We start from the raw sequence: 9317 nt of genomic DNA on the forward strand, positions 1-9317 counted from the left end.
CATTAACATTTTGACACATTACTTAGTTGCACAACAGTATCTCATGTTCTAAGCTGATTTCTTCTCAAGGGACACTGTTCAACATCTGCTCTGACGCTAACATGCTCCTGAGAGAACCACATCTGGCCCTGTTCAGCTGAAGAGAGACTCACTGAGATGTGGAGCCATCAAAGGATGGTGAAGGGAGTAAATGGAGGGATTGGGGAAGAGATCCCAGAGGATCTCATTTCTGATGCAACAAAGGGAATCTTGCAATGTTACCCCTAAAATTTGATTTCCTTTCCAAAGCTTTTAAGGGTAGATCCTCAGATGTTTTAAGTCAGCATGTCTTCAATGAAGTCCACGGAGTTGCACTGATTTACACCAGCTGAAAATGTGGCCCAGTTTTCTTTTCCTACACCAAGGAAACCAAGGTATAAATAGAGGGAGTTTGAATGGGTTCATATCACTCAGTCCTCACTGCCCTTTAACTTTTCCTGTCAAAACTTTTCCTTAAATATGTTTTTTCCATAACCCCCCTGGTAGCCTTCTTCACAATAGCTTCCCTTTATAGCAAGCCCTAGGGAAACATTTGTGGTTACTTGTATCTTTATTAACTAATGCTTTACCCTGATAACAACCACACAGTATATTTAATGGGTATATGTTACAGACTTCTAAAACACACCCATCCCATGTGTTTGCAGCAGCCTTGAGCTTAGTTAGGGCCTGTTGGTGATACTGTGATAATGAAGTGTCATATTATCAAGATCTATACCAGTTCTTGCAAAAGCATGGAGCACAGAAGATGTATACATTAAAAGTTGTAGGCTGTTAAGAACTTATGGCAGGAGTGCAGTAGGTATGTGATTGGTTTCATTTTCCTGAAGCTTTCAACCATTTGAGAAATACTCCTTTAAATAATTCAAAACTGTATTGAACAAAGCACTGGAAAGGGTGCTATAGGGAACAAGCCTGCATTGCTAGAGGAACAGACTGGACTAGACAACATAAAAGGTCATTTTTATTTCTACTTTCTCTCATTGCACAGGCCAGGAGCTAAGTGACTCATGGTAACAGTTCCAGTGGAAATCCCCGAGTCACTGACCAAACATTTTGGAAGGATCTCCCTGGGTATCTGAAATGTTATATTGTCAGTGATTGTAGTCCTCTTCAAAAGCAATGTCAAAACAAGAAAAACACCACTGATAAAAGTTAATAACAACACCAGAATGAACCAATCCACCACAGAGTACTAATTCTATTAGAATTTAGCAAGGACACCTATAAGTAAAGAGAAGCATTTTATGAACTTGTAACACAGTAAAGCTAAATTTTCAAAGGCTTTGCACCATTAAAGTGGGCTTTTGCATCCACATTTACAGGTGCAAGTAGAACTTGGGTTGCTGAGTATTTTCAGAGATGCAATGGAGGCACAAGTGAATTGCACCTGCCAGGAGTGATATGGGTGAGTGGGGCTAGGAAAAATGTCCACACCATGGAATTTTCAACCAATCACACTGGGAGAAGCAGAATTTAGCCTAATCTTTATACAGTGAGAATCCCACACTTGCCTTATTAACCCCGCCATGTTTTATAGGGCAGATGTAGGAAAACCAGAACGAACTGTCAACTGGTGACAGAGACAGCATGAAACCTGGAAACATTTTGGGTGACATCGGACACTGAGGTCCCTGAAGGATGAGAGATCAGGGAAGGTGAAGGAGGGGGCCCAAATGACCCAGGCAAAACAAAGAATCAAACTGTACTCTCCTAACAGGACCCACTCAGGGGGAGATGGGGAAGGTTTCTTGGATTTATCTGAGGAAGAAATCATCTGAAGGTACAAGTTTAATTCTGCAGTTGTCCTGCCTTTCTCTGAGGTGTTGGCCAGGTTTTGAGTCAAACACAGAAGAGCCATACATTACCTGTAGTAGTCAAAATCACCTCAGCTCTGGGATTCCTTCACAACAGGAGTATTTCAGAGATTGAGTGGTGGCCATCACAGGAATAAACCAGTCTGCCATCTACACCTATGTTAATCAGTTTCTTTATGCCATTCTCAAGAGGTTTAATTTATACTGATTTCCTCCCACCAGCAGATGGCAAGTCCTAAAAAATGTGGCCATCTGTGATGAATGCTGTACTTGTGTTCCCCCTAAGGGTACTTTCAGCTACTGACACCCCCTTCAGGGACAGAAAAAAGCTCTACTCTATTCATGTGCAGATTACCTACCATGCTAATTACATCATCACAGAAAAACTGACCTGGTACTCAGAAGAATGTCACAACTCCTCCATTGGCAGGTTCTCTGGACTAGCTGGGGAGTTTGGGACTGGCTGGAGTGCTAGAGCTTGGGGAAATACAGATAAGTTAGTTACAGTAGCCTTAGGAGTCTTGATCATGTGTTTACCATGTGCAAGACTGGTTGATATGCACATTTCCCTTTTGCTGGGGTCAGGGCCTACCGCTTGAAAATATGGATCATAACTCACACTGCAAATCCCCCAGAAATAAACTATAATGCAGCTCTTCCTGACAGCATTCTGTGATGCTTTGGGGGTTTCACCCAGACCAATAAGGGGTTGTATCACTCCCTGCTCTGTAACCCTGGATGCCTCTGTGCTGTGCAGCTTTGGCTCAGAGCCCTGACATCAGCAGCCTGCTTACAGCCTCACCATAGCTTCCACCAGCCTGGTTACTCCTTGGATGCTGACACCAATAGCCCTTCCAGTCCCGTGTCCTCAGAACTGTCTTCTCTGTCCTGCTCAGCCCTTCTCACTGTAGCAGTCACAAAATCTTATTGTGTTGCTCCTTTAAAGAGACAGTCCATGGCACCAGCCTGTTAGTTTGGCTGAGGATTTTACTCCTCAGTTTGAAACACTGCACTAAGACGGTTGTTTAATAAAATAAGATTACGCATATTAACAAAGAACAATTTTTTAAATATCAAGTAGAATGAATTGGTTACAAACAAACAAACATACATTTTTAAGACCAAAACCTAACTTAACAAACAAGAGTCTTTTGTTCAAAGTAGTTTTCTCACCCCCATTCTTCCAGCATGGTTGGCCAGTTTTTACACAGGAGCCAATGTATAGCTTAAAGTGTTTGGTTTCTTTGTCTTTTCAGATGAAGGATGCCAAAATGACTTTTTTCTCTGTTTATATTCTGAAAGTTTATCTTGGCTTTCAAATCCAGGAAACCCTTCCGGGGGCTCAGGGAGCTGCGCTATGTTAATTTTTGCAGTCTCCTTCCCTTGTCATGATAGGTAAGTGGCTATCTCCTCCACTCGCTAGTTTGATCACTTTGTTCACCTTTTATGTCAATGTGCTTCCATGATCTCTCCTTGCTCAATTTACATTGGAAACCGACATTCAAGCAGACAAAACCACATTCCTTTGTCTAGGGCCAAGCACATTTGAAGAACATATTTCCGGTACACATTTATAATTCTTTATACGTTAATCATGCCTACTTCACACAAGGCTATTAATGATCAGTGAGATACTAGTTTTCCAGTAATATACTACAAGACACCTATTTAAATTAATATCATGGCAACACTGTGTGAGGTGCCATGAGCTGGTCAGACCAGTTCTTAGAGTCACACATTCCTTGTAAATTGTCCTTTTTTAGATCAGTTCTGATGTGTTTGTCCCTCCCTGTGAATAGACACAGGAGAGTCACAGTGCTGCAGTGTCAGGGTATGTGCTGGGGTGGGGTTATTGTGACATGCTGCAGTGTGACATGGAAGCCTATAGTGATCTTCCTGGGAGGGTATATTGTTGCCATAGCAACATGCTTGTTGCCTGCCCAGTATTCCTCTGATATCTGGACAACAGTGGCTGAAGGAATGGTGACCTCCTGAACAATATGCAGGTACATGCAATTGATATTGTGCCTCCACCTCCAACATGAATGAGACACACTTCACTTCCCCTCCTGTGTGTCTTACTTCACCATGCTTCTCCCACCTATGACTTGGAGCACTGTGCTGTCCCCTGTATGGACAATGGTGTTTATCTTTACCTAGTGATATTTTTGTTCCTCCATGGCTATTTTGTTTGTCTAGATGCTATGCTCTAAATCCTGGGAGGAACCACATTGGAGACGGGTGCATGAGCACAGTGAACACGAACTGGACACTTCAACATTATATCTATCTGCAGATGATACTTCCTTATGTGATCACCTCCACCCTCTGCAGTCCTTTTTGTGTTTCCTTTAGTCTTGCATCTGTATCTCTCCTGGGGAAGTGGATCATTTCCCCTCTTCTTGCCATGCACAGAAAAATAAATTATTGAATTACTACATCTGTCCATGGGTCCTTAAGTCATCTGCAGCCCAGTAGATTGATCTTCTGCTACCTGCTCTTGCAGCTTAGGGACTGATCTGTTCCCTCCCCTTTTCGTGCTATATTTTCTGGAAATCAGATGGGTGAATGGATGTATGATAGATACAGATAATTGTGCAATTTTCTCCCCACTTGCTTTTGCTTCCACCCATTGTGCTCATAATTGTTGACTTCCAAACTTTCGTTCCTTTTTGCTTATTTAAATTGACAGGACATCAGTGTAGCTCTAGATTATGGCCTCTGCATAAATGACTGTAACAGGAAGCTGGCACATTTGAAAATTTAGCCCACAAGAAGCAAGCTGGTGGAAAGATTTTTGCAGTGACAACCACATCCGAAGGAACAGCATAATGAGACAATATCTAAAACCAAGATAACTTGTGAACAGGACATGCTAAAGGTAATGGGAAATCTCAACAATCAATCACAAATTAGGGTCAAATTCAACCCTGCACTGAAGCCAATAGAGTTTCACTGTAGAAATAACAGCAATTTTGAGGACACAAGTACAGGGCTGCTTTCTTGTACATGGCCAGACTGATGCCTTTCAAACAGAAACCCACAGGAGGCAATGAGACAGTCAGGAAAACTCTAGTGCCTTTAGTGTTTAAGAAAGGAAATAGGAAAGGGGAAATTCTCAACTGTCACGGGAACTCAGTCACAGTAGAAGAGGTGACAAAGAAAAATTAGAGTGCCTAACAACTGATGAGACACCTTCCCAGAGAAATTAGAGAGAATGTCTGCTAGAGCAGGGGTTCTCAAACTAGGGGTCAGGACCCCTCGGGGTCACAGTCGCAAGCTGTCAGCCTCCACCCCAAACCCCATTTTGCCTCCAGCATTTTTAATGGTATTAAATGTATTTAGAAGAGTTTTTCATTTATAAGGGGGGGGTCGCACTCAGATGGTTGGTATGTGAAAGGGGTCACCAGTACAAAAGTTTGAGAACCACGGTGCTAGAGGATATAGGCAGGATACAGTGATCAGAAACAAAAGAAAGGAGGACTTTATAGGAGAGATGCTGTCATTTGTAAAAACAGTCACCATGGATTCACGATCATGCCTTAAAATATGATATAATCTTGTGAAGAAAAAACAAAATAAGCATAGCAGGGAAGCTAAGGATATGATTGGGCCTGTATTGTAGTAGGAGGCTTCTGGGTACACATCTGGCTCTGTTATTTGTTTCTTTATTTCCTTGTGCGGGTATCGTAGTTTTGAGAATGCTTGGTGAAGATCTTGTAGGTGTTGGTCTCTGTCTGAGGGGTTGGAGCAGATGCGGTTGTACCTCAGCGCTTGGCTGTAGACGATGGATCGTGTGGTGTGTCCAGGGTGGAAGCTGGAGGCATGATTTATACCTGCCTCTGGAAATTTCCATTACTTGCATCTGAAGAAGTGAGGTTCTTACCCACAAAAGCTTATGCTCCCAATACTTCTGTTAGTCTTAAAGGTGCCACAGGACCCTCTGTTGCTTTTTACAGATTCAGACTAACACGGCTACCCCTGTGATACTTGAAACTATGATCTGAGATAATTAGTTGTAGTACTTTGTAACCCCTATTTTGAAATGCTGCTATTTATAACAAACAGGATTGTGTTATTACTGCAATAATATTGTTATCTTTTTTTTAAAAGCACAGGAGATAAACCCACTCAGAGAAAATAAAAAGACTAACAATTTTAAATTGCACAACTATAGTGTTGCAATTTAAAATGTTGCTAGTGGAGGTGAACCCCAGGAGCAGGGCATAGGCTAATTTCTACTAGTTACATCAGCGTAAAAACTAGAGTGCCTTGTCTCTACTAGGATTTTACAGTGAGATAGGTGCGTCTTTACATCAAGAAAGCTATTTTTGTAGTGAAGACTTAATTTCCTGGCTTAGAGTCCTCTCTCACACTCCATGTATACCCTTCAGTAACCCACAGGTCCCCTCACACACTCCAGCTCTGAAGCTCCTTGCCTGGCAATTGTCTCAACTGTGCTTTGTTGAATGGGAATGTAATCTCTGCTCCCTCACCATGCTCCCAGCCATGGTCCCTGCTATGTATGCTACCCTGAGCCATTTCCCCTCCCCTCCAGTTGGCTAAATATTTAGCTCTGAGGAACCACAAGAAGTTAGTCTGAGTGAAAATAGCAGCAGCCAGCTGAGACTGTAGCAGAAGCGGAGCTAGTAATGTGCTCCTCTCATCCCTCAGCTTCTCAGAGCAGGGTTACAAAACATACTGGTAGGAATGTCTGAGTTCACGAGAGTATTGTCTACACATCAGTTTCTTCCATTGCTACCACTGGTGGAGGAGCATTACATAAGGCCCAAGAGTCTGAAACTAGAGTCAGTATTTAGTAGGCAGGAAGCTATGGTGAGGTTGTAAGAAACAATCAGCAGGCTAAAGATACAAGCTGGTTATTGTCCTTTTCCTTATCTATAGGTTGGTACCTCTTTAGATGAACTCTTACTGAGTTAGGGCTGGATATGTTTACATGTTAGGTATTTTCAGCCAAGCTCATACAGTGTAGTGATGGGTGTGATATAAGAACTTAGAAGTTGTTTTAATATTATTTCCTAATCAATCTTGTTTTAATAAGATGCATGTGGCCTAACATTAGCTTGTTTGAGAAATTCACACATCCTGTGGCACAAGTGATAACAAATCTTCAATCACTAAGTGACACTAAAGTAACAAAGGTGCAGACCCCCAGCCCTGAAATTTGTTGCATGAGGGTGGAGATTTGCACTCAGAACCACATTGAGTTAAGTGAGGCTCCAGCCAGACACAAGTCACAGGATCTAAGCCTTACCTCTTAAGGTGTAGGACAGGAGTCGGCAACGTTTGGCATGCGGCTCGCCAGGGTAAGCACCCTGGTGGGCCAGGCCAGTTTATTTACCTGCTGACGTGGCAGGTTTGGCCGATCGCGGCCCCCACTCGCCACCCCGGGCCAATGGGGACGGTGAGAAGCGGTGTGGGCGAGGGATGTGCTGGCCAAGGCTTCCCGCCGCCCCCACTGGCCTGGGATGGCGAACCGCGGCCAGTGGGGGCCGCGAGCGGCCAGACCTGCCGTGTCAGCAGGTAAATAAACTAGCCCGGCCCGCCAGGGTGCTTACCCTGGCGAGCCGCATGCCAAACGTTGCCGACTCCTGGTGTAGGAGGTAGCAAAGGACTATGTCTTAATGTACTACTATCCTAGCATAATGGGTCCCTGCTTTCAGTTGGGGCTGCAAGGTGCTATTGTACTATAAATAATAATTAATGTGATCTAGAACCTAATCCTGCTCAGAAATATCAGACTGCACTGACAAAAAGGCAACTATCCAATCAGGTGTGTTTCGGTGCCAGGGATTATAATCTGTGTTACATGGGAAATGCCTCATCACTGTGGATGAGAATCAAGTTACAGGAGCTTAAGAACTGTAATGCAAGAAGAGATTTAGCATGCTAGTAGGCAGCCAAAGTGCGAGGTGTAGGTTACAGTGAAAAGGCAGAATAGAGACACTGTACTGAGATGAAGGCACCCTACTCTGGCTGGGCCAGGAAAGGATTAAAAGAACCTTAGAAGAAAAGGAGAGAACCAGCTCCTCTACAGAAACAGCCTATGGGTGCTGTCTGGGGTCCTCTGCTTAGTATCCCCCTCTGCCTCTCTACTTTAGGGTGACCAGATGTCCCATTTTTAAAGGAACAGTCCTGTTTTTTCTTATATAGGCGCCTATTTCTCCCCCCCACGCCATCCCATTTTTTCACAGTTGCTACCTGGTAACCCTACTTATAGTCCTGTAACCCTCATGCCCGTCCATGTTTTATCATTAGTTGTCTACTGGAATTGCTTGGGCTTTGGATCCAGTAGCTCCTCCCCTTAGGCTGGGAGGAACTTTTAGCTGTGGGCGGGCTTGTACCCACCCATCCCTGGATTCCCAATAGGTACAGAAACGGCACTGTCTGGGATTCTCTGCTTGGTGTCCCCTTCTGGTTCCCTGCTGTTGAGTCTGTAACCCTCACTCCCATTCTTGCATTGTCATTTGTTGTCCCACGACTTTATTTGAACCCTAGGCCTAGTGGTGCCTCCCCTTAGACTGGAAGACAGACCTGCTGATGCAGGGGGGCGCCAGCAATGGGTACCCTTAGCGCCAGGCCCAAGACCTGATCACAGGGAAACGTGAACTGATCATGAGACGTAAGTAGCACAGACACCTAAGCAGGGGTGAAAGTAACTTAAGAGACTTACCGGTACACAGGGCCGGGGTCCTCAGTGGGGGACGGGGCCTCAACCCGAAGAGGCCGGGCCATTAAATCCCCAAGACCTTTAAATCCCGATCTAAAGGGCGTGGGGCTCCAGCTGCAGCAGCTGGGAGCACCAGGTCCTTTAAATCGTCGCTAGAGCCCTGGGGTTCTCAGCCACTACCCCGGGGCTCCAGCAGCAGGGTTCTGGCAGCAATTTAAAGGGCGCGGTGCTCTGGCTGCAGTAGCCGTGGCTAGGAGCCCCGGGCCCTTTAAATCACCGCCAGAGTCCCGAGGCTCCCAGCCGCTATCGCAGGGCTCCAGCAGTGGGGCTCTGACAGCGATTGTAAGGGCCAGGGGCTCTGGCTACTGCCCGGAGACCAGGGCCCTATTAAATTGCCAGCCGGGGGAAGCTGCCCCCGGCCGCTACGCTCGGCTGTGTACTGGCTCTTGACGATGCGCCCTATCGGCTTACTTTCACCTCTGCACCTAAGAGGCACAGAACGAACCCCAGTTTGGTGGGAACACTTGAAGCTCGCACCTATCTATAGATCACTTCAAAACGGCCTCCCCTCGTCTTCTAGTGCCGCCGGTGCCGCGCTACAAAGCAAATAACGGCATGACCGCAGGGAAGGCAAGGGCCGCAGGCTTCTCTCCCCACCCCGATCGATCCCCGCATCAGCGAGCACCCCAGGCCCGGGCAGCCCGGCAGCAGTGGGGCGTTCCCCGGCGCAGGAGCGGCCGCGGGCAGGCCGGACCCAGCGCTCGCTCGCT

The 9317-nt window shown here is 45.5% G+C and overlaps 1 long non-coding RNA gene across 1 annotated transcript; it reads right to left on the minus strand.

Annotated features, from left to right (window-relative positions):
- Positions 1-261: 261 nt before the first annotated feature.
- On the minus strand, positions 262-9235 carry LOC112059530 (uncharacterized). Its single transcript, XR_002888841.3, has 3 exons — positions 8551-9235; positions 2248-2333; positions 262-394 (listed from the first exon to the last, which is right to left on the minus strand). It is a non-coding gene; the product is annotated as an uncharacterized LOC112059530 (long non-coding RNA).
- Positions 9236-9317: the final 82 nt, after the last annotated feature.

The sequence above is a fragment of the Chrysemys picta genome, chromosome 6 (genome assembly GCF_011386835.1).
Source record: "Chrysemys picta bellii isolate R12L10 chromosome 6, ASM1138683v2, whole genome shotgun sequence".
NCBI lineage: Eukaryota > Metazoa > Chordata > Testudines > Emydidae > Chrysemys > Chrysemys picta.